Source organism: Hippocampus bargibanti, linkage group LG04, assembly GCF_051943395.1.
Source record: "Hippocampus bargibanti isolate YZ-2025 linkage group LG04, ASM5194339v1, whole genome shotgun sequence".
In the NCBI taxonomy this organism is placed as follows: domain Eukaryota; kingdom Metazoa; phylum Chordata; class Actinopteri; order Syngnathiformes; family Syngnathidae; genus Hippocampus; species Hippocampus bargibanti.
Genome location: NC_142737.1, coordinates 23,498,208 through 23,522,926, shown reverse-complemented (window position 1 = coordinate 23,522,926; position 24,719 = coordinate 23,498,208). Strand labels below are relative to the sequence as shown.

Sequence of the window (24,719 nt, the reverse complement as noted above, 5' to 3'; positions counted from 1 at the left end):
AGAGTTCATGGCTTGGGGTAAGAAGCTGTTTAAATGTCTGCTGGATTTGGTGCGCATGGATCGGTAGCGCATGCCTGAGGGGAGTAGCTGGAAAAGGTGGTGGGCAGGGTGTGGAGTGTCCAGTAGGATTTTCCGTGCCCTTGTTTGGATTATTGCAGTGTGCAGGTCCTCGAGAGCGGGCAGTGCCAATGATTTTTTCTGCCATCCTAACTGTCTGTTGGAGTCGGATTTTGTCCATTTTTGTGGCGGCTCCGAACCAAACGGTGATGGAAGAACACAGGATGGACTCGCTGACAGCCATTTAGAAATGTTGCAGAACCTTCTGGGGCAGTCCATGCTTCTTTAGCAGCCTCAGGAAGTACATCATATGTTGGGCCTTTCTCAGGATAGAGTTGGTGTTGACTCCCACTTCATGTCCTGGGAGACGATGATTCCCAGGAACATGAAGGTCTCAACGGTTGACACGAGGCAGTTGTATAGTGTGAGGGGCAGCTGTGGTGATGGATGTTTCCTGAACTCCACGATCATCTCGACCGTCTTAAGCGCCTTCAGCTCTAGGTTGTGACGGCAGCACCAGAGCTCCAGCTGCTCCACTTGTCGTACGCAGACTCGTCGCCGTCTCTGATGAGACCGATGACCATGGTGTCGTCTGCGAACTTTTGAATTTGACAACTGGGTGCGTTGAGGTGCAGTTGTTTGTGTAGAGAGAGAAGAGCAATGGAGAGAGGACGCATCCCTGTGGGGCTCCAGTGCTCGTGGTGCGTGTTGAGGATGATATTTTTCCCAGTCTGACCTGTTGTGCCAATACAAACTGGGTGTGAAACAAAGTTGAACATTTTTGCTTTTAACTCCATGGTTTGGTTCATATCTTGTTTTTTTAGCTCACATTTTTCAATTTTGTTTGGTATCCGGTGACTCGATTGTCTTTCAGACTCAGGTTAAGGTGCAGGTATGTGGAAACAATATGATTGTCATTCCCCCAATTTATAATAATAATAATAATAATACATTTTTTTTCAAGCATCTTTCAAAGCTCTCAGACACTTTACAGTCACAAGCAAGCATAGATATAATAATAAATAAAATGCAATTAGAAATAGAAATGAGATAAAACTACACAGAAAATGCAATTTTAAATAGGTGGGTTTTGAGATGGGATTTGAAGGTGGGAAGAGAGTCAATGTTACGAATGTTGGGAGGAAGTGAGGCAGAGCGGCGGAAAGCTATGTACCCTATCGTGTTGAGACAGGTGGGGGGGCACACAGAGGTGTAAGGAGGAAGAGGATCCGAGGGAACGAGAGGGAATATAAATTTGAAGAAGGTCAGATAGGTATGGGGGGCAAGGTTATGGATAGCTTTAAATGTATAAACAATAATTTTAAAGTTGATTCTATATTTGACCGGGTGCCAGTGGAGCTCTTGGAGGATGGGGGTGTGTGGTGAGAGGATGAGGTTCTGGTGATGATCAGGGCTGAAGAATTCTGGACAAGTTGAAGTTTGTGGAGCAGTTTCTGAAGGACACCACGGAGAAGTGAGTAGCTATAGTCAATTCGGGAGGTGACAAGACTATGAACAAGGATAGCAGTGCTGTGAGGAGAGGGGCGTAAGTAGAAGTACGCAGAGCGGGTTAAGTTATTTATATGGGAGTGGAAAGATAGTGTGCTGTCAAAGATGACACCCAGGCTCTTGACCTGATGGAAGGGAGAAACGGTTGAATTCTCATTAGTGAGAGAGAAACCGTTAGCTTTGCGTAAGGTGGGTTTGGTACTAAAGAGGAGAATTTCAGTTTTTTCACTGTTGAGTTTGAGGAAGTTATGGGTGAACCATGATTTAATTTCAGTCGGGCAGAGTGAAAGGGAAGAAGGCGGAAAAGAGGTGTCGGGTTTGCTGGAGAGATAGCAATGAAAGTGTATACCAAATTTACGGAGAATATTGCCACGGGCTAGAACAGGGGTCGGCAATTAATTTTTATCAGGGGCCGCATGAGAATCCTGAATTGTGTCAGAGGGCCACCAACTTTCTTTCGTTGTAAATTCTCAAATTAAATATTTTGAATAGCTGGTACTGATAATCAGAAGAATAAAGCACTCTGTAAATATTTATATTAGGTTATGTGAAATTGTGGTGTATTGGTTAAATAAGAAAAACAATTATTGAACCAGTGCAATTTATTTTTAACTTGTTAATCTCCACAAACAATAACTTGTAATGTTTTCCACCTCATGTTACCTCTTCAGTGAGAATAATCCAGTCTGTTCTGGGCTTGAACAAGGGCATTGAAATCTGGCGGAATGTCTGAAGTGGCTATCCGAAGGACAGCTGAGAGGTGGTCATCAGTCATAGAGGATCTGTGTTTGGATTTGTTGAACTTCATAACTGAGAATGTCTGTTCACAATGATAGGTAGATCCAAAGAGGACTAGGATCCTCTGAGCATGCCTCCTCAGGTGTGGAAAATTCTCCTCTTTGAGGGCAGAGTAAAAGTCCAGCAGTGAGACTGACTTGAAGTGATCTGCCAGAAGTGTGTCAGACTGCAGATCAATGAGTTCCATCTGAACTTCACTTGGTGCATCATCCACACTGCAGTTGAAGGGAGAAGAAACCATGTGCATTTCACTATCAAGAGTTTTGAAATCTTGAAATCGCCTTGAAAACTCTGCATGCAATGCTTCTAACGTGGTTGAGTACTTTTGGAGGTGATCACCTGATCTTTTGGCTTCCTTAAGTGTTGGCAAGTGGGTCAGAATGTTGACCTTCACTTGGCTTGAGAGAAGCTGCAGTTTTCTCATGAAAGCCTTCACTGCACTGTACATCTCATGCACAAAAAGGCCCTTGCTCTGCATTTTGACATTTAGTTCGTTCTTTAGTGCAGTCACATCCACAGCGAATCCGAGGTCTGCCAACCAGTCGTTATCTGAAAATTCTGGGACGTCATGACCTTTCTGAATACAGAACTCCTGAATCTGGTCTCTCAGGTCCCAGACACTTTTCAGAACCTTGCCAAGGCTGAGCCACCTAACAGTGCAGTGATACCTCATGTCACCATGTTCAGCCTCATTTTCCTCCAACAAAGCAACAAACTGTCTGTGATTTAAAGCTCTCGCTCTGATGAAATTAACTATTTTAGTGACAGCATCAACGACATGTTTCATTTTTAACACTGTCTTACACAACACTTCCTGGTGTATGATACAATGCAAAAATGTCAATTTCTGATCAGGGTTCATTTCTGTCACTTTACCCTGCATTCTCTTTAAAAGTCCAACATTTTTCCCGTTTAGATTTGGAAAACCATCTGTTGTCACACCTGCAAGCTTGTCCCATTTCAATCCTAACATGGCCATACATGCATTTACCTCTCTGAACAAGTCATTACCAGTGGTTGTCCCTTTTATTGACTGCATGGCTGCCAACTCCTCCGTGATTTGAAAGTCTGCAGTTATCCCACGTAAGAAGATGAGCAGCTGGGCGGTGTCACGTACATCGCAGCTCTCATCCAAAGCCAGAGAAAAAAAGTCAGTCGTCTGCTCTGTTCTTCAGCTGAAGCTCTAAGTTTCCCGCGATGTCCTCAATCCGCCTCGTTACAGTGCGTCGGGAGAGTGAAACGTTCTCAAACGCGCCCTTTTTTCTGGGCACATCAGCGCAGCAGTGTCCAATACTCCTTAATAAACTCTCCGTCGTGCCCTACTTTTTCTGGCGATTTTGTGAGATATGACATAACTTGTCCTGACGGCTGCATCTCTGGGAGTGTGAAGTTTAGTGAAACATCCTTGTTGTGTTTGTAGTTTTGCAAGCAATGCATCAGACACCCTTGCACGCTCTTCACCAGACAGATTTCTGTATTTATCTTCATGCTTGGTCATGTAGTGGCGATTCAAATTATATTCTTTAAACACAGCAACCTGGGTACCACAGACTAAGCACACTGCTTTACCTTTAATTTCTGTAAAGAAATATTTGGCAGTCCATGTCTTGTTGAAAATATGGCATTCGTTATCAACTTTTCTTTTCTTGGGGTGTGCTGACATCTTGAGCCTTGAGGGTAACCTGGCGAACAGAATCGCCTTCACTCACTTCCGTGTATACACGTAGGACTCTCGCGTATATACACGTAAGACGTAGAGTCTACGTCGTGCATACAAAAGTTAAATCATTTTTTTTTAATTTATGGTGTTTATGATTGACCTCACGCGGGCCGGACAGGGACGTACAAAGGGCCGGATGTGGCCCGCGGGCCGTAATTTACCTACCTTCTAGCCGCTAGAAGGTAGGTAATAAAGAGGAGGGGTCCCAGGACAGAGCCTTGGGGCACACCAGAATATACAGGAGAGGACTGTGAAATGAAGGAGTTAATTTGAATGAACTGAGAGCGGCCAGCAGAGATAAGAGTGGAACCAGCGTAGGGGTGTCTCGGTGATCCCTATGGAGGAAAGTCTGTCAAAGAGGATGGGGTGAGAAATTGTGTCAAAAGCTGCGGTGAGGTCAAGAAGGACGAGGATGGAGAGAAAACCAGTGTCAGCTGCTAAAAGAAGATTGTTTCTGACTTTTAAGAGAGCTGATTCTGTACTGTGCTACAAACCAGATTGGAATGGTTTGTAGAGAGGCCTGGGAGAGCTGAAAGTATAGCTGGGAGGAAAGAACTTTTTCACGGATTTTGGAAATAAAAGGAAGATGAGAAATGGGGCGAAGATTTTTGAAGTCATTGGGATCAGATCAAGGCTTTTTAAGAATTGGCGTGACAGCTGCAGTTGGGAAACCTTTGTCTTTGATGTTAATAGTTGATAATACGTGGTGATTTGGTGGTGGAGAGTGTGATGGAAACATTGTACATGTTACATGTAACAAGGTAATGGTCTGTTATTGGGAGTTCATCAGCTGTGCAGTTGGAGGGAGCCAATCCAGCGCAGGAAATTAGGTCTCGTATGTGTCCTTTTGTGTGCATAGGAAAGTTTACAAATTGGTTGAAGCCAAGGCTATTGAGGGAAGAAGTGACGTCAGTTGTAAGCGGAATGGTTGGATTGTCCATGTGTGTATTGAAGTCTCCCAGAATAATTATATTCGGTGAGAGAGAGGATAGGCGGTTGAGAATCGTACAAAATTCTTTTAAAAAGTCACAGTGTTGTATAGGGGGGCGGTAAATAGTGGCGAGAATCGTGGGAGTTGGACCAGAAATTTGGCATGCAATGCACTCAAATGAACACGTTTTGGGGAGAGAGACCGGGATGACTTTCCATTTGTCACGATAAAAAATAGCTAGGACACCTCCTCGGCTAGAATGGCGAGGTTTGGGAATATAATCCTGGAGGAGTAATGTAGCTGCGTGCTTTAACTGCATAATTTCAGCAATTCAATTAATATTTAAATTAGAATTACACTATAGGAACCAGATGTTTGTATATGCAAAGAAGTTTTGAACAGTTACCATTATTTATGCTAATACTTCATGGTGTTCACCCTGTGCCTGTGTTAATTTTTGCCTCTTTCAAAATTATTCAATGGGTTGGCAAGACATCACCCTCCTGACTGTTGAGCAGTAACTGGTTATGGATCAAGCGACATTGTGCAGCTTGGCCAAATGCAGGTGGCTTCTCATTGACTCTTCACAACTGCAGTAATTAAACCACTTCGTTAAAAGTCTAATCTGGATGCCTCAGAACAAAATAACGACAAGTCAATATGTCTGTGTAAGCTCTCAGTCGTACAGGAGTGGTCCATCGATGAGAAGGTTTCTTCAGCCGTCATCTGTACAGATGACGGCTGAAGAAACCTTCTCATCGACAAGTCAATATCTAACCGCCGTTTGAGGGAAAGTGGTAGTATTTGTCATCTTGCTAGATAATTATCTTTTCCATGACTCCTTGTCTGGCACATATACTTTAATTGAACTACTTTAAAGTCTTTAAATAGACGCAGCAGAAGCTGGACAATGATGGCCCCACATTTTGGAGTAAAAAAATACAGTGTTTATTGCACTGGGCATCATATATGCATTTGACACAATTGACAACAAGATTCTGAGTGACAGACAGGGAAAGTGAGAAAGATTCATCAGCACTGTCCAAATGTACTGTATATCTAACCACATGAGTTTTTGCAATTCATTCCAGATGGCGAGAATGAATCTGATGAAAATATGTGGGATTAAGATCCGTTCTTTGACATCTTCTATTAAACATCTTCCTCTATCTTATATTTTAGAAAACCCCACCATGTCTTTTCTCGCCAACTTTATCTCAGTGTCACCACATGGTATTGGTATCTAATTCCTCTCTTACTGAGTGGATTCAACACATCAGTTTGTGGATGAGCCAAAACTTTTCACTCCTTGATGCAGAAAGGACACAAGTCATTGTTTTGTGTACTAAAGGTAATACAGTATCTCAGTGATTATCTTGACTCCATGCCATTGACACCCACAATGTAGGAAATGTGATTAGCGCCACAGTGTTTGAAATGTGAGACATACTGTTACATATGTAAGAATAGAGAAGACTGTAAATATTTCACTACTGTGATCAAGTCTACCGAATACAACCCGTAAAACATCTCTTGACTCTGTTTTGTCTGAAGAATATACAGTAAAGCTGGTTTATATTTTCAATTTTAGTAACGTCAATGTCGTATCTTCATGTGATTTGTACAAATGAAAAAAAAACCAACAACAATCCAACAGCTACAATTGGTTCACATAGCATGAGTCATAAAACATCCCTCCCTGGGGGTCAAATAATAGATTTAAACATTTTATATTTAGTCTACACATCTTAGACTGACTTGTATCAGAATATAGTCAAGGAATTTTACAAAAAGATGCGTACCCATGAAAATGTCAATTGTGGCTTTGATTAAAAAGCTATTTATTTCAAATTATAACCACACATTATTCAGTTTTTATAACCACACATTATTCATCAGGGTTTCAGCTATTTCTTTTAGCTATTTTTAGTCAATTTATGGCTTCCCCAAGATGTGTTGCAAATGTCCATCATTTCGTTGCAAGCAAACCTGTACTTGTATGACAAAGTTGTCAATCACTTTAACACACTCCTCTTTCGGGAGGGTGACCCAAAAAATGCGTCCTACTGAGTCCCTCTCCCCAGCAATGTTTTGTCCTGAAAGAGGAGATAAACTTCCTGAACACCTGGGGTCTGTCTGTACAGTAAAATGTATTGTGCAGTGCTGCTTTTTCATAAATAAAAACATAGGCTGCTTTTATGTTGCAATTTTATCATGGTATGTTTTCCATTTTATTTGTAAAAGAAATCTGCGACCCCTCCCCAGATGTGTCAACCACAATGGCCTTGTGTATGAATGTGCTGTCCAAATAAAGTTGACCTGCCTTTCCTAGAATTCAGACGTGTTTTGACTCAAAGCAAAAAAACATTCTAATCCTTCAGAAAGATACCATTTCAGGAGGAATGAAAACACATTTCATGCAACATTTTGAGTGTTGAGCTAACCACCGTTGCACTGGTCAACATCCCAAAAAGCCTCTGAGTTAGGTTTTGATTTTTTTTTCATTTTCCTTAGTGAGGGAAGCTCGTATTTGGTTGTCATAACAAAACCTGAATCAGGCGCAATTATATAGCCGTCAGATAGATATGTAATTGAATTGAACATTGACAGTGTCACGGTTTGCACAGTGGTGATGGCGGTTGTGGATCCCAAAAAAGCAGGCAGGAGGGAGCAGCACGTTGTATTTGAGAAATTGTATTACAATAAAGTCAGCAGTAACAAAATCTAAAACATCAAAATCATCTCATCTCATCTCATTTTCCGTACCGCTTATTCCTCATTAGGGTCGCGGGGGATGCTGGAGCCTATCTCAGCCGTCTTCGGGCACGAGGCGGGGGACACCCTGAATTGGTTGCCAGCCAATCGCAGGGCACACAAAGACATACAACAGTCACTCTCACACTCACACCTAGGGACAATTTGGAGTGGTCAATCTGCCTGCCATGCATGTTTTTGGAGTGTGGGAGGAAACCGGAGGACCCGGAGAAAACCCACGCGGGTCCGGGGAGAACATGCAAACTCCACACAGGGAGGCCGGACCGGGACGCGAACCGGCGACCTCTGCACTGTGAAGCCGGTGTGCTAACCACTCGACTACCGGGCCGCCCACATCAAAATCATCCGAACAGAAAAATACAAAGTATCAAAGAAAACCAAGAGTAAAAGTCTGCCAAGATGAAACAACCCTGACAGGGTGCAGAAAACACATGCACAGCATGTAATGCATCCACTGCACAATGCAATGACCCGTCACTGAATGGTCGTGCTGGGAGTCCTTTTAACTGCCACTGATTGGAACGACCAACACCTGCGCGGCTGTAGGCAGGGCAGACAGCGCTACCCGTTGGTCGGCAATCAGAACGTGGCAGTCTGCCACTTATCGGGATGACCAACACCTGTGCAGGTGCAGGCGGGGCCGACAGCGCCACCAATTTGGTCGCCAACCAGATCATGACAGACAGTAGATATAACTACATTACGGTAGAGACATAGGACCTTGGGATGCACTCTGGGACAGGGCCTGTAGGGAGCTCATTACTACCCGGCTTTGAATTATTGAGTGCTAAGGCAGTGACATTGATGAATAGAGGTTGGTGTCTGGCTTTAACACCTCAGCAAGTGTTTATCTCAACTTACAGCGTGCCGTGGGATGAATATTGCACGGGAACAGGGCACGGTTAAAGTCAGAAAGAGAATATTCTCCTTGCCCCTTTCACCTTTGCATTTCACAGAGGCAAAACACAGTGTTCTCTGATTGTTTCCATAGAAACAACACCTACATCTTCAAGCATGTCGCTGGAGGTTCAGTGGCAAAATTTCCCACCCTCGCACAATGGAAGTATGCACGCATGCTCGAAGCGCACATTATTTGTTCAATATATTTATTCAGGCATCACCATGCATGAAGTCGTTGTGGAACAATTATTTTCTGAAATATGAGCAGCAGTAGCAGCAGCCGGCCTGTGCGCTCAATGGTAATCAATCAATTGATCGATCGATCGATCGATCAATCGCTAGATAGACAGACAGACAGACAGATTACCATTTCATAGATGGGTGTTGGGTACACAAATAGGTCAGAAGCAAGGGAAACAAACATAATAAAGAGAAAAGAAGTTGGGATAATACATTTACAAAAGTAAAGACGTAATGTGGATTCATTTAATTTCCGATCCGCTTAATCCTCATTAGGATTACTACGAGGGATGCTGGAGCCTATCCCAGCCATCATCGGGCAGGAGATAATGTTAAGGATAAGTTTGACTGTTTAAGTTCATGAGTTTTAAAATCTGTCTCTCCATTTTACTTGCCATCTAAACTGAATCAGACGACTAAAAGCACAAGACTGCTGAGCAAAGTACTTCAAGTCAGTCATATGACACCCTTGGTCAATTGTTGATAATGTTCATAACATTAGCCCAAATTAAAATTAGATCTATCTTTAACAAGATAATAAAAAAATGACACTTTGAAAAAAAAGATGACATTTGTGCCCATAGCCTGCTTGAAAACTGCAGTGAATAATACATTGTCTGTTTTTCATGAACTTTTAAAAGCCATGCCAGTTCGATTCTCATCAATAAAATGGATCATAGTCAAAGATAATTCTTTGTCATAATCATGTCCAATCGAGTTTGAGTGGAGAGACTACACATAGTCTTCTTCATGATACCAGTAAAACCTGAGACTGGATGAGCATGGACATAAATAAAGCACACAATTTAACACTTGATGATGAATACATGTTTATCTCTTTTATCCGTGTCAGCTGACAATTTTGTCTTTTTAAGCTTGGGGATAAGAAACAAATAAAGAAGTCTTGGTTTCGTGTTCAAGTTGAAGTTGAAGGTTTTATAACAAGCCTTGTATAACGGGAAAACTAACGCCATTCCAATTCCATTTTCAACCCACAAAATGTCCCCTTTCAATTTGATGCATCTGATAGATAATTTTGAACCATTCCTCGGATCTCAAAGAGTTCGATAAGAGCGCAAAGGAGGCAGGTGGAGGCAATGGACATTTTTTGACCTATATATGATACAGTATTCAGTCGACAAAAGCTTAAATGTTAGCTAAATCTTCTTTTTTATCCACCCATCCATCCATGATCCATCCTTTTGATCATCATGTGTTGCATGCATTGTGAATCATATTCCAGAAAGAATGACTCAGTGGGCAGTGTACACCTTGAACTGGTTTCTCGCCAATTGCAGGGCACACAGACACAGCCATCCATTCTCACAATCACACATCGGGAACATTTGGCGTGCTCGATCAACCTACAGTACCGTGGCCGTATTTGTGATGTGGGAAGAAACCGGAATATGGGGAAGACATGCAAACTCCACACAGGAAGAACAGGGCCTGATTCGAACCCATTGTCACATCCTCGTCAGCGCCAGGAGCGTGCCCCTCCCCTCCTGTCTCATCCTCCTCTGCTCCTGGAGCGGGCCCCTCCCCTCCCTGCGCTCCGGACTCACTCACCTGTTCCCCATTTCCTCAATTGTGCCTTCTGGCTATAAAAGCCACCCTTACCGTTCGGTCTGCGCCGGTGTATTCTCGGAAGTTCCCCGTCACCCAGCCGCACGCAGGTCTGTTTCGTTGTTCTCCTCCTTTGCCTGATTTTCTGTTTTGCCTCATGTGTCTCAGTAAAGACTTTTATTGAATCACATCGAGTATTTCGGATCCAACCTTTACAACCTCCAGTCGTCCCTCGAGTTCTGTCACCACTTCTCGAGCGGACATGACACCCATGTCCCTGATTCAAACACATGGCTGTAGACAATGGGGCAGAGGAGTTAACTTGTCGACCGAGCAAAACACAGCGCAAAGGTGAATTGGGGCCCATGCTAAGATTTCAGAATGTCCATGAATGTTGCCCCTACCAACATGGCTGCCACACTGGCATGTCTTGAAATCTGCATTTGTCTTATTTTATATAATTGGTCACAGCTGCAGCAAAATCCGGAAATACACGTCCCAGTCTCTTACTGTAATTGGCCGACAGAGTAAGGAAAAGCCAGCGGGCAGTTATGGAACTGACTTCGACAACTACTGTAAAAAGATGTTTCAAGTAGACTGGGCCTTTTCTATTTGTTAAATATAAAATATGATAAATTGGATGTTCCACCCCTGAGCGGACCTGAATACCAACTACCCACATTATACAAAAAAATTGAAAATATTGGAGATACAGCAACATATTTCTAAACAAATGTCAATTTTTTTTTTCTCTGGACTACAGTGTGCCTTGAACGTCTTTATCCAATATCATAAAATTCTCTGCATCGTAAGAATGGCATTTCTTGTGTGCTGAGACGTAGCATTTTGGTTGTCAAATTGTCCTTCACCAAGAATCATGAGAGCCTTTGTGCGGGTTTGTATGGTGAAAAATTGAGGGTCGGAACAAGGAAACAGCCGGACATCAGAACAAATATGGATTGCCTCATGTAACTGGATGAAATTGGGGTTCACAGATGGCAACACAACAGGATTTCATAACTCTTGCCTTGGAGGCATACAGTAAACACCGGCACACATCCAGGACGTGTTTTGCTCTTTGTGGGTTGGGGCTGCACCTCACTTTTTCATGGGTAATTTCTCAAAGCCGTCACAACTTCCTGATGTGAGATCAAGCCCTCTGAGAAACAGGATTGCCCTTTGTTCACATAAATATATATGTGATCTACATTAGTGATGATTCAGAATCATCAGTCATCTTTATTAGCCAAGTATGTAGAATACACAAGGAATTTGTCTCCGGTAAGACACGCTGCGGCAGTATCATCATGCTCCACTTAAATGCTACAAAAGGGCCCCCCGTGCTTCCCTGAGTCGGTCTCCCATTACGGCAGATACTGATTTTCTTTTTACAAACTAAGATCTACCATTGTTATATCAGATTTGTTGTTTTGTTTGAGTCATGTTACGGTCTTTTATGTGTGTACGTGCATGTGCATGTGCATGTGCATGTTTGCGTGTGCATGTGTGAACTGGTATACCAAGTGAGGTTAGCTGATTAAAAAGTAGATCTTCGGTCAAAAATGGTTTGGAAGTCTCCGCCTAACATATACATTTGAGATCAATCAATACATTTACTGCAACATTGTTTAAGCAGCGGTTCTACACATGTGAGATTTCAAAATGTCATACTTTTTCCAGACCTTAATTGCCAGACTTTGTGGCCAAATTGAACATGTACATGCCAAGGTTAGTGCCAGATGAAGTGTACAATCATCATTGATTACTGGAAGACTTTGAGGTGTGAAATGATGCACAGCAGAAGATGGCACCCTATGCAAAATCCATTAATCCTGGATAATTATACACCTTGAAACCCATTAACCCGCTCATATCGTGGTCACTTGCTAAGAAAATTAATGAAGGGAAGAACTCACATTTCTTACATTTTGCGGTCAAAATACAATATTTTACTTAAAAGAATTCTCTGAAACTTCACGTTTAAGAATAATTCCAACTGCACAACTTTCAGGAAGATATAAACACTATTCAGAACCCAAGGAATTAAACATTATTTTTTGACTTTGTTAAGTCTGCACAGGTATGATGATAAAACCTGTTTTTATGATTCTTGTACATGTATTCGTCTTATTTACAGTATGTGTGATGATTAATGCAAACTCTCAGGATGGCAACACGACTCCGCATCTGTCTTCACTGATTGGATGTGACAACATTACTACAGGGTATTTATTAACATCTACATTACTCAACATGTATTTATCAACTTTTGCGACAAGAAGTTCGTGTTTTAATTATTTTCTAATAACAGTGAAAATGCACATTCATGCCAAGTATATTATTTGCCAATACAGTGAGACCTCAACTTACGAACGCCTTATAATACGAACTTTTCATCATACGAACGTCAAATTTATGAATATTAAGCCTCATAATAAGAACTATTTTCATATTACACACTTCAGTGGAAGTGTGTATACATAAATACATAATCTTCTGCGGAAGAACACGAAAGCACACGATCTTCGGCTCTGGCGGAGTGATCTTCAGCAACCGAACAGCGCTCCAGCCGACGCTACTTTGCACACCCCCTCTCATTAAATGCACACGTCCATCGCCTCCTTGCAGCTTTTTGCTTATACTTTTACGATTATAGCACCGAAAAAAAACCACCACAGGCTCGTGTTCAGCCCAAGAAGAAACACAATAAAATCAGCGTCGCTGAGAAGAAGGAGATAATTGAAAAACATGAACGACGTGTGCGTTTGTGTGATTCAGCGACAGAGCGCGGCTATGCTAAGTCCACCATCGCTACCATACTTCGCAACAAAGAAGCTATCAAAGGTGTGTCTGTTGCAAAAGGTGTTTCCATGCTATTAAAGCGACGGTGTCGGGCAATCGAAGAAGTTGAAAAACTTCTCTTAATTTGGATTAACGAAAAGCAGCTATCCGGCGAGAAAGCACGGCTAATTCACGCCGATATCGCCATGCGCCAACCTGGAAGTTCGGCGCTTATTCAGAATTTTAAAGCCCGTAACGGATGGTTTGAGAACATCTGAGGGCGAGGAGGAGAAGTCAATGTTGGCAAAGTGGAATGATGTGCAGGCTTTTACCGAACAGTTCCATCCAGAAAAGACTGGCTATGAATATCATCAACATGATGAACGATAATGTGATGCCTAAGCCTCGTAACACCTTACAAGTCAGAAAGCAACAGGTGTCAATTAAGAGGTTTTTAATCAGCAAAAAGGATGAGGAGTCTCCAAAGAAGCAAAGAGAAGCCACACCAGAGGTTAACTTACCAACAGTCCTTCTGTGACTCTCCTTCCATAAGCCATCAATGACCATCAAAAAGGTAAATAAAACTTTATTTTACAGCACAGTTTATTTCTTTAATTACAGTCCTCATGTAATGTGCCTCTTTCCAAACAGCAAGTCCCTTTGACCTTCGACCTCCAACGCCATTCCATCAAGTCATCAATGACCATCACAAATGTAAATAAAGTGACTTTATGATACAATGCAGTGTATTTCTTTAATTACAATACCATAGCACATTTATTATACATATAATAAGGTATACTGTGTGTAGTTTTAAGGCTTATTTAGTTGAAAAGTATATTTTATGGAAACCCGGGAACGGATTATTCCCATTTTAATGGTTTCCTATGGGAATTTTTTTTTCGAGATACACACTTTTCACCTTACACACTTTGTCTGGGAACCAATTAAGTTCGTAAGTTGAGGTCTCACTGTACTTTTTTACTCTCATAAAACCAATAAAAGTGCCCCCCAAAAAATACAAAAACAATGTTGGATTGTTGGGCGGCCCAGAAGTCAAGTGGTTAGCACATTGACTTCACAGAGCAGAGGTCTTCGGTTGAATCTCCGCTCCGGCCTCCCTGTATGGAGTTTATATGGCCTGGATGGATTTTCTCCGTGTTCCTCCCACATTCCAAAAATATGCATCATAGACTGATTGACCATTCCAAATTGACGGTGTGAGTGCGAATGGTTGTTCATTTCTGTGTGCCTGTGATTGGCTCGCTTGCGGTTCAGGTTGTCCCCTGCCAACTGTGTACTACTGTAGTTTGAAATTTCAAACAACGTGGACAGCAAGTTGTGTGATTAATGTAAGCCAGTACAGGACAGCAAAACGAACCCCTTTCAAGCTTTATTTCATGGTCTTGTGCAGAACCTTTAATTTCAACCAATAAAACATTCTGCTGATACCATTTCCAGAGACCAGCCTTAGAGAGTGGTTGCATCTGAAATAAATAAATAAATAAAACACTAACCATAACATGTGACATCAGATTGTTAGCTTCATATACATATTTAATACATTATGGATGTACACAACTAAATCCTTCAACGAATTACAAAATATATCGTTTGATCTGAACATAAACCCAAACAATGCAAAACACAAAAATATGCCTTTCAAAATACTGAGGCCTTGTCATGCAAAACTTCATTTTAATCCCTTGACAAATACAAATAGGATGCAGTCAAAGATGCAGCTTCCAAGCCAGTTAAATTGGCTTGGAAACTGCTATTTTGGAATTGCCTCATGGGTAAGTTTCATTGCCCTTATATATGTCCATCTAGCAAGTTACACTCAAATTATGGGTAGAATCATTTGCAATTTATCCAGTTGCCCCAATATACACACTGCTTATTGGCCTTTGGCAGAAGAGATGACATCAGTCCAGAAGCAGAAAGCTACGGTTGGCTCCAACTACTACTCACATGGCTTTGTCGTTGACGTCAAGTTGTGACTGCCTAGTAAAGTCACATATAGAAAAAAAAGACAAACATATGATGTACCCCCATGTAGCAGTAATGAAAATAGAGACTACTGTTGGTACTATAGAGATTACTGTGTGTGTTTTATGATTACTGATGTTTTCTTGACTTTGACAACTTTCTAATGAAGGAAAGGATCACCATAATCATTATATTTTATCTCACATAGACGCACCATTGGTGGTGCAAGGCAGGTTTCAATTCCTACATTTGTATCCTGTGATTGGGATGACAAACTACAGTGCAAGAATGTTCACAAGACACATTTGCATTTGTGCTGAACCAATGTATTGTAATGCCCCTCGGCGTGATAAAGGATGCGCACAGTCGTTGGCACAGCTGGTCAGGCTTTTATTAAGCAAACGTTGCCGTTAGCACAATCATACCGGAGTTGTTGTTACGCCACAACTCACGCGCAGTCATCCTCTCAGGGACTCTCGCGGACTTCTCGTTCAGGTCCTCCCTTCTCTCCGTGACGTCATGCTCTCCCGACTAGCCCAGCCCCCAAACATGCAACTCACAAGCCCCGGACGTTACAGTATTTTGTTGCGATATATGCCCATCACGTCTTTCCAGGGTGGCCTCCTGCCACTCTGGACCCACTGCCGCACTGGGTTGAGGTTGTGGTCCTCTTCTTTCTTTGCAGCCCACTCTGCAGTGTCCACAGTCTCTAAGGTGCACCATGTTGGCCCGGCAGCAGCCGCTTCTCCATGGATTTCCATCTCTTTTGATGTTATTGCCCCCTCTGCTGGGCATTCCATCACGGGGCGAGTAACCTCTACCTGATCTCCTGTCGAGGGCAGAGTGGACAGCACTGCTGAAGGGTCTGCTGTGTTGATAGCCACCCCTGGGGTACCCTGTTGAGATGCCGTGATCAGCTCGACATGCTGGTCACCTGGCAGGGTGAGCACCCCAGCTCCCAAGTCCAGCACACAATTTGTGGCTTTTAAAAAGTCCCGTCCGAGAATACAGGGATCACTCACGTCAGCTACCCAAGCTTAGTGGGTTGTTGAGGAAGCCCCCAGGGCAAAAACAAATGTCCCTTTGCCCTTCATCTTGGCTGTTTCACCGGTCACTGTCCTCAGTTTTGTGTGTGTCGACTTTAAGACGGTTCCTGCTGGAACAACGTCAGGCCTCACAATCGTGACTGAAGACCCAGTGTCCACCAAGGCTGTCCAGGAAACGTCTCCAATCTGCATGCGGACATGACTGGGGTCCCCCATGTCTGTCCAACCCACTGTCATCGCTCCGCATGTGGACTGCAGTCCCCGGCTGACCACTCATGCCCATTCTGGTGCGGATTGCCAGCGTAAAGACGACCGCGCTCCATGCCACTTGACTCCGACACGTCAATTCCGCCTGGCAAGGCCTCCCCCTTTACCTTCTGCCGAGCAGCGTCGTCGCGGAACATCTTCCCTCAAAAGTTCGAAGTGCAACGGGTGAATCTGGAGCTTCTGACACCAATGTAATGCCCCTCGGCGTGACAAAGGATGCGCACAGTTGTTGGCACAGCTGGTCAGGCTTTTATTAAGCAAACATTGCAGTTAGCACAATCATACCGGAGTTGTTGTTACGCCACAACTCACGCGCAGTCATCCTCTCAGGGACTCTCGCGGACTTCTCGTTCAGGTCCTCCCTTCTCTCCGTGACGTCATGCTCTCCCGACTAGCCCAGCCCCAAAACATGCAACTCACAAGCCCCGGACGTTACAGTATTTTGTTGCGATATACCTTAAGCCATTGTAAATTTTGTAGAGCTTTCACACATATAAAGCTGCTTCCTAAAGAAAACCGTGTTAACCCCCGTGCAGCCCTGCTTGCGATTTTACTGCAGTTTTTCGGCCATGCAATACGATGATAATAATACAGAAATAAAACATGTTTGCGTAAATCGTACTTCATGGTAGGATGGACTTGCCTTTTTATGATTCAGGACTTTTGAGACAGATCAATGATCAGAACGTATAAATACTACACTTGCAGATCCCATCACAATATGCATCTACAGTGTGAACTGTATGTTCTTGTGTACTGTTTACTGAGTATCAACTAACATTCTTAAGCATTCCCAGCACCAGTATACTCTCTCATCATTTTTCAAGGCCAACTGATCCAACAAAAACACATTTGCACAAAAGGCAAACTCATGATCAAGTGCAATGTGTGGCAATTAGCTGCTGGAGAGGAGAAATGTAGAATTAATTACAGCATTTTTTATGTGTTGAGGAGATAACGAGCTAGCGCTTGGTGACGGTGACAACTCTTCTTTTAATGAGTGCCATGGAAATTTATGGAACTTGAGATCAGGGACAATGAGGCATGACGGACTTGTCAGAAGCTTTCCTGCTCACCAGCCTTTTGTCCTAATGAAGGCAGGCACTTGTTTCTCTCTTTCATTCCATTTTTATATTAATATCCCCAGTGACTATTGTTCAGAGGTCATAAAATTCTAAATGCCGCACTTTCATCAAAATTTTTAATCAGTGTCTGTCATCTATCCCTTCGCCTCTCCCCACACAGGTTTTTATGTTTTAAGTGATAACGTGATATGTTTTGGCTTTGAATTTGGAAAAAAAATACATGAAGCAATTTATTACTGGTTACTTCAGGAATCCTTTCATAACTGTTACATCAAAGTTGCTGCTTACATTAACCACAAATATAGTAAGAATATTGTCACATCTCGTTGCCATCCGGGGCGCGCCCCGCCCCTCCTGTCACCTCCTCCGCCAATCTTGGGAGACGGCCCCTCCAATCATCATTCACCTGGGTTCCCACAGCTGAGTGTCATTCACTGATTGTGCCTTCTGCCTATATCTGTCTGTCGCTCACTACCGTCTCCGTCGCAGTATTTTTGGACATTGCCGTTTCCACTTCCGTGTTGCCAGGTCTGCTGTCATTTAGTTATCTTCCTCCAGTCTTCCCTGTTTGTTATTTTTTCATGCGTGCCTCAGTAAAGACTTTTGTATCCGAGTATCTGTCTCGCCGTGTATTTTGGAGCCACACTCCCCGCTTTCCTTTCGTCACTCGAGCCCAGCCCTCGAGCCTCGAGTGACGTGACAAATATAAGCCATATAAGACCAAGTGGGCGGACCAGTGATACATTGGTTAGTGTGTCTGCCTTGCAGTGTGAAGGTGCAGGGTTCGATTCTGGCTAGAGCCTACCTGTGCGAAGTTTGCATGTTCTGCCTGTGCCTGGCTGGGTTTTCTCTGGGTAGTCTGGCTTCCTCCCACATTCCAAAAACATGCATAGCTGGCTGATTGAACACGATAAATTGTCCTTAGGTGTGGGTGTGAGCGTGCATGTTGGTTTTTGTGTGCCCTGCAATTGTCTGGTAACCCAATCAGGGTGTCCCGCCGCCTACTGCCCGAAGACGACTGGGACAGGCTACAGCAACCCTTTGCGACCGTTCTGAGAATACGGCAGATCAGAAAATGGAAAGATGAATACATTGATGGATGGATATGAGAGCAAGTGTTTAAAATTATTTCACATTTTAAAAGAAGACATGCACACTTTATGAAAATCATGAACAGCTAATGCGAGCATCTATAAAAAGCAACAGTTAATAGAACATTGTAAGATTATTCAAAGGAAATACACATGGTATGAGAAAAAATGGCCGCCATGTTCATAAAAATGTAATGGAAACATATTGACTCAAACCTGAATCTCCACATTAAGACTGCTGACCTGTGAACTGTCTGTGATGAGAAAACAAGTCATTTGTGTCGAACACAAAAGCCTACTGGAGTAAGCAAAGAGGATCTTAACGCCAAAGAAGATAAAGCGTTCGGGCTGGTGTTCCTGTCAATAAAAACAGGTGTTAACCATTTTAACTAAGACGTTAAGAGCTAAAATAATCCTATCCCGTATCCAAGCAAAATTCATCTCTGGAATACAAATGCTGAAGATGCACAATTAAGTCACCAGGTTCAGTTGAAGGTCGGCTTCGAGCTCTGCTGCTCTTATAGGACAACAAAGCTCGTTTCGGATTTTCACAGATTGAACATATGATCAACCGTGATGTTTAAAGGGGTTTTTACATGTTTAAGGTAACCGAAATGGCACAAATAAAAACAAAAGCAAACAGTTTATTCACCCCGTGGTGTAGGGAACTTTATACATGCACCCATTGTGTACCATTCTATACCCTTTACAATAAGGCTTATCCACCACTATTTGGAATCAATCCCAGCTAACTTTGGGCAAGAGGTAGGGTACATCCAGACCAGACTTGTGAGCCAATCACAGAGAACATCAGCTTGTAGAGTGTCACACCGACATCTAGAAATAAAGAACATTTGGAGTATTTATTGAGCATTCCCAAAATTGGTTCAGTTACCAAACAACTAGAGGAAAATGTCAACAATTGTAACGGATCACTGTGTTCACATGAAATATTTATGGTTCCAAGATTGTGATTTGGAACACTTGTTTTCTTTATGACGAATGCCACACCCTTCAGTGAAGTGTTAAGTCATTATTGGGGACACATACATAGAGTATAGCCAATCACCATTTTACGAACACAATACAGTAACTAATTTCACATCAAAATGTTTGAAAATATGATTATTTTTTTTAAACTGACATTATTCTTCATGGACGTGATAAAATCATGCAGAATTGGCATTGCCATCTGACTATTTTATTTCCACTAATCTTCAACTGACAGAATATGGACCTGTCCTGATAGGGAGAAAAAGTCCTGATTTTGGAATGAGACCGGCTTGCCAAATTGCTCGGTTGCAAAGCGAAAAGCTGTGGCACACTCCTTGTCGCGCAGTCCAAGGATCTCATTCACAACATAATTGATGGAAATCTGACATATACTGTAGTATCACATCCATACGATTGTGTAATTAGATTTCAATTGGCTCATTCCTACTGTATCATATATTCAATTTGGATTAGGGTGTGTGTGTGTGTGTGTGTGTGTGTGTGTGTGTGTGTGTGTGTGTGTGTGTGTGTGTGTGTGTGTGTGTGTGTGTGTGCGTGTGCGTGTGTGTGCGTGTATATGTGTGCATGTGTGCGTGTGTGTGTGTGTGTTTGTGTGTGTGTGTGTACGTGTGTTTCTGATAGCGGGGGAATATATTCACTGTTCAAATGGACTACATTTACACGAAGCGTATAGGTGCATTGTAGCATAAACATAACCTTCAAGTTTCTCGTATTTTGCTTTTTGATGAATGTCAACAAAACAATTGGCAAAATTGAGAACGAGAGAGCAAATGGTGGGTGGAGGCTTGACTAGAAGGCTGGGTGAGAAGAGAACACACAATTATAAAAGCTTCATTTCTTCAGAGAACCGTCCCAGAAGGGCAGCTGAGCACAAATCAATTTCTTTCAGTCGATTACAAGCACTGAGGTTCTAACCTTCATTTGTGAGTCTAATACGCCAACAGTTATGGAGAACACATACCAATTAAGCAATTCGGCTAGAATAAGAGGGCGGTGAACTGATGCGATTATGGAGGCTGGGCCGCTGGGGAGGTTGGGTTATGGGCTCAGGAGCAAGGTGAATGAGTGGAACAGGGAAAGGGAGAACAGGGAGGAGACTGACAAAGACAAAAGACTGATGGAGGCAAAGGAAAAGTAATTTAAAGAACCTAATGCTAAATGTTCCCTTGGTAATAAGGCAGGGCGAGTGTGATCTGTGAGTCAAGCAGAAAAGGTCACATGATATCTGCACTGCCCATAGAGGTCATGCCGGTGGGTGTTGCTCAAACACGTCTGACAATGGTCTCGGCGATATTCCAATGTGCCAGGTGAAGAGGATGCAAGATCTGGAGACGCGCTGTTTGTGGAAGTGATTGACATGTGTTGTAGGTCATTCTAATGTGCATAAAGTTGCATGACGGCGAAACGCAATACGTGTGATGACAGCCATAAATATAGCACATTTCTATTGTTTCCCGTTAAAGTTCAAATTTATCCCAAAAGTAGCATAAATAAACAGCAGAAGAAGATAGCCTGCCCCACTTGCTTTTTCAGTTTCTTTGAGGATGCACACATGGAAAACACATTCGAGCCATTTTATTGTTGTTGTCTTTTTGAAATTCTGCACATTGTCATTCACTGCTGAGTTGCACCTTAACCACCGCCCAAACTGCCGGAAGATTTATGGTAATTGCTGATAGCATGTGATAGGATGCGGCTCTTAAACCCATGTGAGGTATGCGTTTCCATGGCAATGTCTCCCACTCCTCACTGGCCTTGATGTTTGACTTTTCCCCTCCCTGCCTTGTAAGGCGTTATTTGGATGCCAGCCATAAGAATGACATGCAGATTTGAGGCATATTCGAGACAGAGATGTTTGTCATTCTATTCCTTTGGAACCTGGGTGAAAAACTCTTCCCCTTCGGAATAATAATTGGATAGCATGTAGAATAAAACGTTTAAAGACAGAGCAATGTTTGTCAGAAACATCTTCATAATAAACATAATGTTTTGGCCATTGCAGTATAAACATCAAATACGTTTATCTAACCAAAGAGCAGAAGTTGAATTGCCACAAATTATCTCTTGCACAGTGTGGGAGGAAATAGATGAATTTAGCATGTGCGATGCGATAAATCAAGCCTTAGATCAGACCTGGGCAAACTACGGCCCGCGGGCCACATGTGTTAGGCTTTTTAATCCGGCACGCCTAACTTGTCCAAATTCTAGTAAAAACAGTGTCTGAAAGTCATGACAAATAGTGCAGAGAACTCTGAAAAGTTGCCCGCCTGGCCATAAAGCTGTCTGCCCCATTTTTCACAATTTGAAACACAATAAGACGAGTAATCGCAATGAAAAAATATTGTCGGTCGCAAAGTATAAAGTTTTTTTGAAATTAAGACTGTACCTACCACAAATGCTACCTTGCTTAATTTACTGTAAATATTAAATATTGTTGTTGTCTTTTTACCCCTTATGTCACAAGCTAAATGTGAAGGCAATTTCTGTGTCTCCCACTCCTCACTGGCCTTTGTGTGTGGGTTTAAGTTGTTCTATCATGGTGAAGACAGACAGACAAAATGGAGTTGGGGTTATCTTAAAATCTTAAAAGAGGAGTTTGTTAGGAATGTCTTAGAAGTAAAAAGAGTATCAGATAGAATGATGAGTCTGAAGCTAGAAATTGAAGGCGTGATGTTCAATGTTCTTTGTGGGTATGCCCCACAAGTAGGATGTGAGCTAGCGGAGAAGGAGAAATTTTTGTTGGACTTTGATGAAGTCATACAGAACATCCCGAGAAGTAAGAGGGTTGTAATTGGTGGAGACTTCAATGGACATGTTGGCGCAGGAAACAAAGATGATGAGGAGGTGATGGGCAGGTTTGGACTCCAGATGAGGAATGCTGAAGGACAGATGGTGGTTGACTATTGTGAATACTTTCTTTCAGAAGAGACAGGAACATAGGGTGACCTATAAGAGTGGAGGCAGAAGTACACAGGTAGACAACATTTTGTGTCAACGATGCCATCTAAAGGAAATCAGTGACTGCAAAGTAGTGGTTGGTGAGAGTGTAGCAGTGATGTGCGGTGAGGTTCATGGCTGGTGAGGCACTGACGTCATCATAGCCAGATTTACAAACATATGAACTCTACAGAGTAGTTTATTCACCATTTAATTGGCAACAGTTAACATATTTTGTTTAAAATTTCATGTCAGCATTCTTTATATATACAAACTGCAGCATAAAAAAATAATTAAAAAAAAACGTTTTTATCGTGTTACCTTTACTTGTAAATGAAGTCCATCTGCCGCTCCTTCTGAAGAAAGGCATCGATAACTTCTTTGTAGAAGCCTTCCTTATCTTTCTTCAGTTTTAAAAGTCTCTCTGTCTCAACGGAGATCACTGCCAGTGAAGAAAGTCGTCCTTGATCAGTCCTGTTCCGACTGTATGTTTTCAGTGCTGAGAATGACAATCTCGTCTACTTCTACAGCAACAAATGGGGCTGCACCGATCTCCTTTTTAATGTCATTTCTAATGACATCACCAACTGCTTCAATTAAATCGTTCTGTATTCTGTTTCACAGGCTAGAAAACACAGTGGATGTCCCAAAATGACTCGCTAGCCTGTCATCTTTCTCAGCGAAAGCATGTAATAGTTCAACATAGTTGCCACGATTAGCAGAGCCTTTACTTTCATCATTTCCACGAAATGCCAGCTGTTGTTTGGCAAGGAAGCAGGTGGCATTGATGAGATCTTTTAAAATCTCCCGGTTCTCCTTTACCTTAGCATTGTGGATGCTGATGTTGAGTCTGCGCTCATTTTTGATGAGGCTCCGTTGTAAAATTTTCAGGTCGCAATGTCCCATTTGAGTCCAGACATTGTAACAAGTTGAGAACAGAAGGCAGGAAAAGTAGAAAAGGCGGTTTCTTGCTGGATATCCACACAGCCTTTTCGTGTGTACCAGTCCGCCTGAAAAGAGCGAGTATTGTGTCCCATTGTCTGAAGCAAACATTTTAGCTCCGGTGTTGGTCTTCCTTTAATTATTACCTCCTGCTTCGATTGAAAGTCCAGTTTAGAAAATTCTTTCAATTTAGATATGTAATCCTCCATTCTGAAGGTGAGGCCAAGCAACACAAAAAAAATGACTGCAGGGTTGCACTTTACTTGCTAACTGTTTACTGTAGCTTTCTGTCTCTAATTCTATTATTCTGCAGACGTGGAGTCGGAAGTATCTCTGGAATCACAAGCGCCCCCTGTCACGAGGCGGGAGAACTGTTTGCCTCACCTACGCACAGCGTTTTGATAAAAATAAAACAAAATAAACACTGTAGTACAGTGTTTATAATGTACAATGACTCTACATTATATACACCAGCTAAACTGTAGAAATTTAGTTCATATACTAAACGTGTTTGAACGCTTTAATAGCGATATGCAGAAGGACAGCAATGCGGTCTCACTGCAGAGCAAGCCAGCACAGTAAGCATAGTGATTGCGCAATCCATGGTGAGGATCAGCCGGCTGGTGCCTCACTGCTCGTCTCTACTTAGTATTTGAACGGTAAATGTGAAAATTCAGCGATTTTGAAAAAAATCCTAAAACGGTGAAGTTAAATGGACAAGAACTTTAAAGTACAAATCACTAAATACATATAACTGTTTAATTTATTTTTCATTTGATATTTCCATGACAGCTTTCCATGATGACAGGTGAGGCACTGCCTCACCTGCCTCCCCTGACTGCACGTCACTGGAGTGTAGCCAGACAGCATAGGTTGGTGGTTTGTAGGATGACACAGACGCAATCTTGATAAATCACAGTGCATATGTTATTTTAATCTATTTCCATTTCCTTCTCCCAGTATCTGCGAAATAGTATGTAAATGCCATATCTTGCATATTCCTTGAGACACATTTATTAACTGATAAGGGCTATTTTTCACAGCAGAAGAAGCTCATCGAAAAACACGAAC

At 42.4% G+C, this 24,719-nt stretch overlaps 1 protein-coding gene and 1 pseudogene across 13 annotated transcripts in view; both read right to left on the bottom strand.

The window, feature by feature from the left end:
- The window catches only part of fbrsl1 (fibrosin like 1), a 476,317-nt gene that overhangs the window by 199,184 nt on the left and 252,414 nt on the right, over window positions 1–24,719 (bottom strand). The gene's annotated exons all lie outside the window — the stretch shown is intronic.
- Window positions 2,092–3,337, bottom strand: LOC148899497 (general transcription factor II-I repeat domain-containing protein 2A pseudogene; annotated as a pseudogene).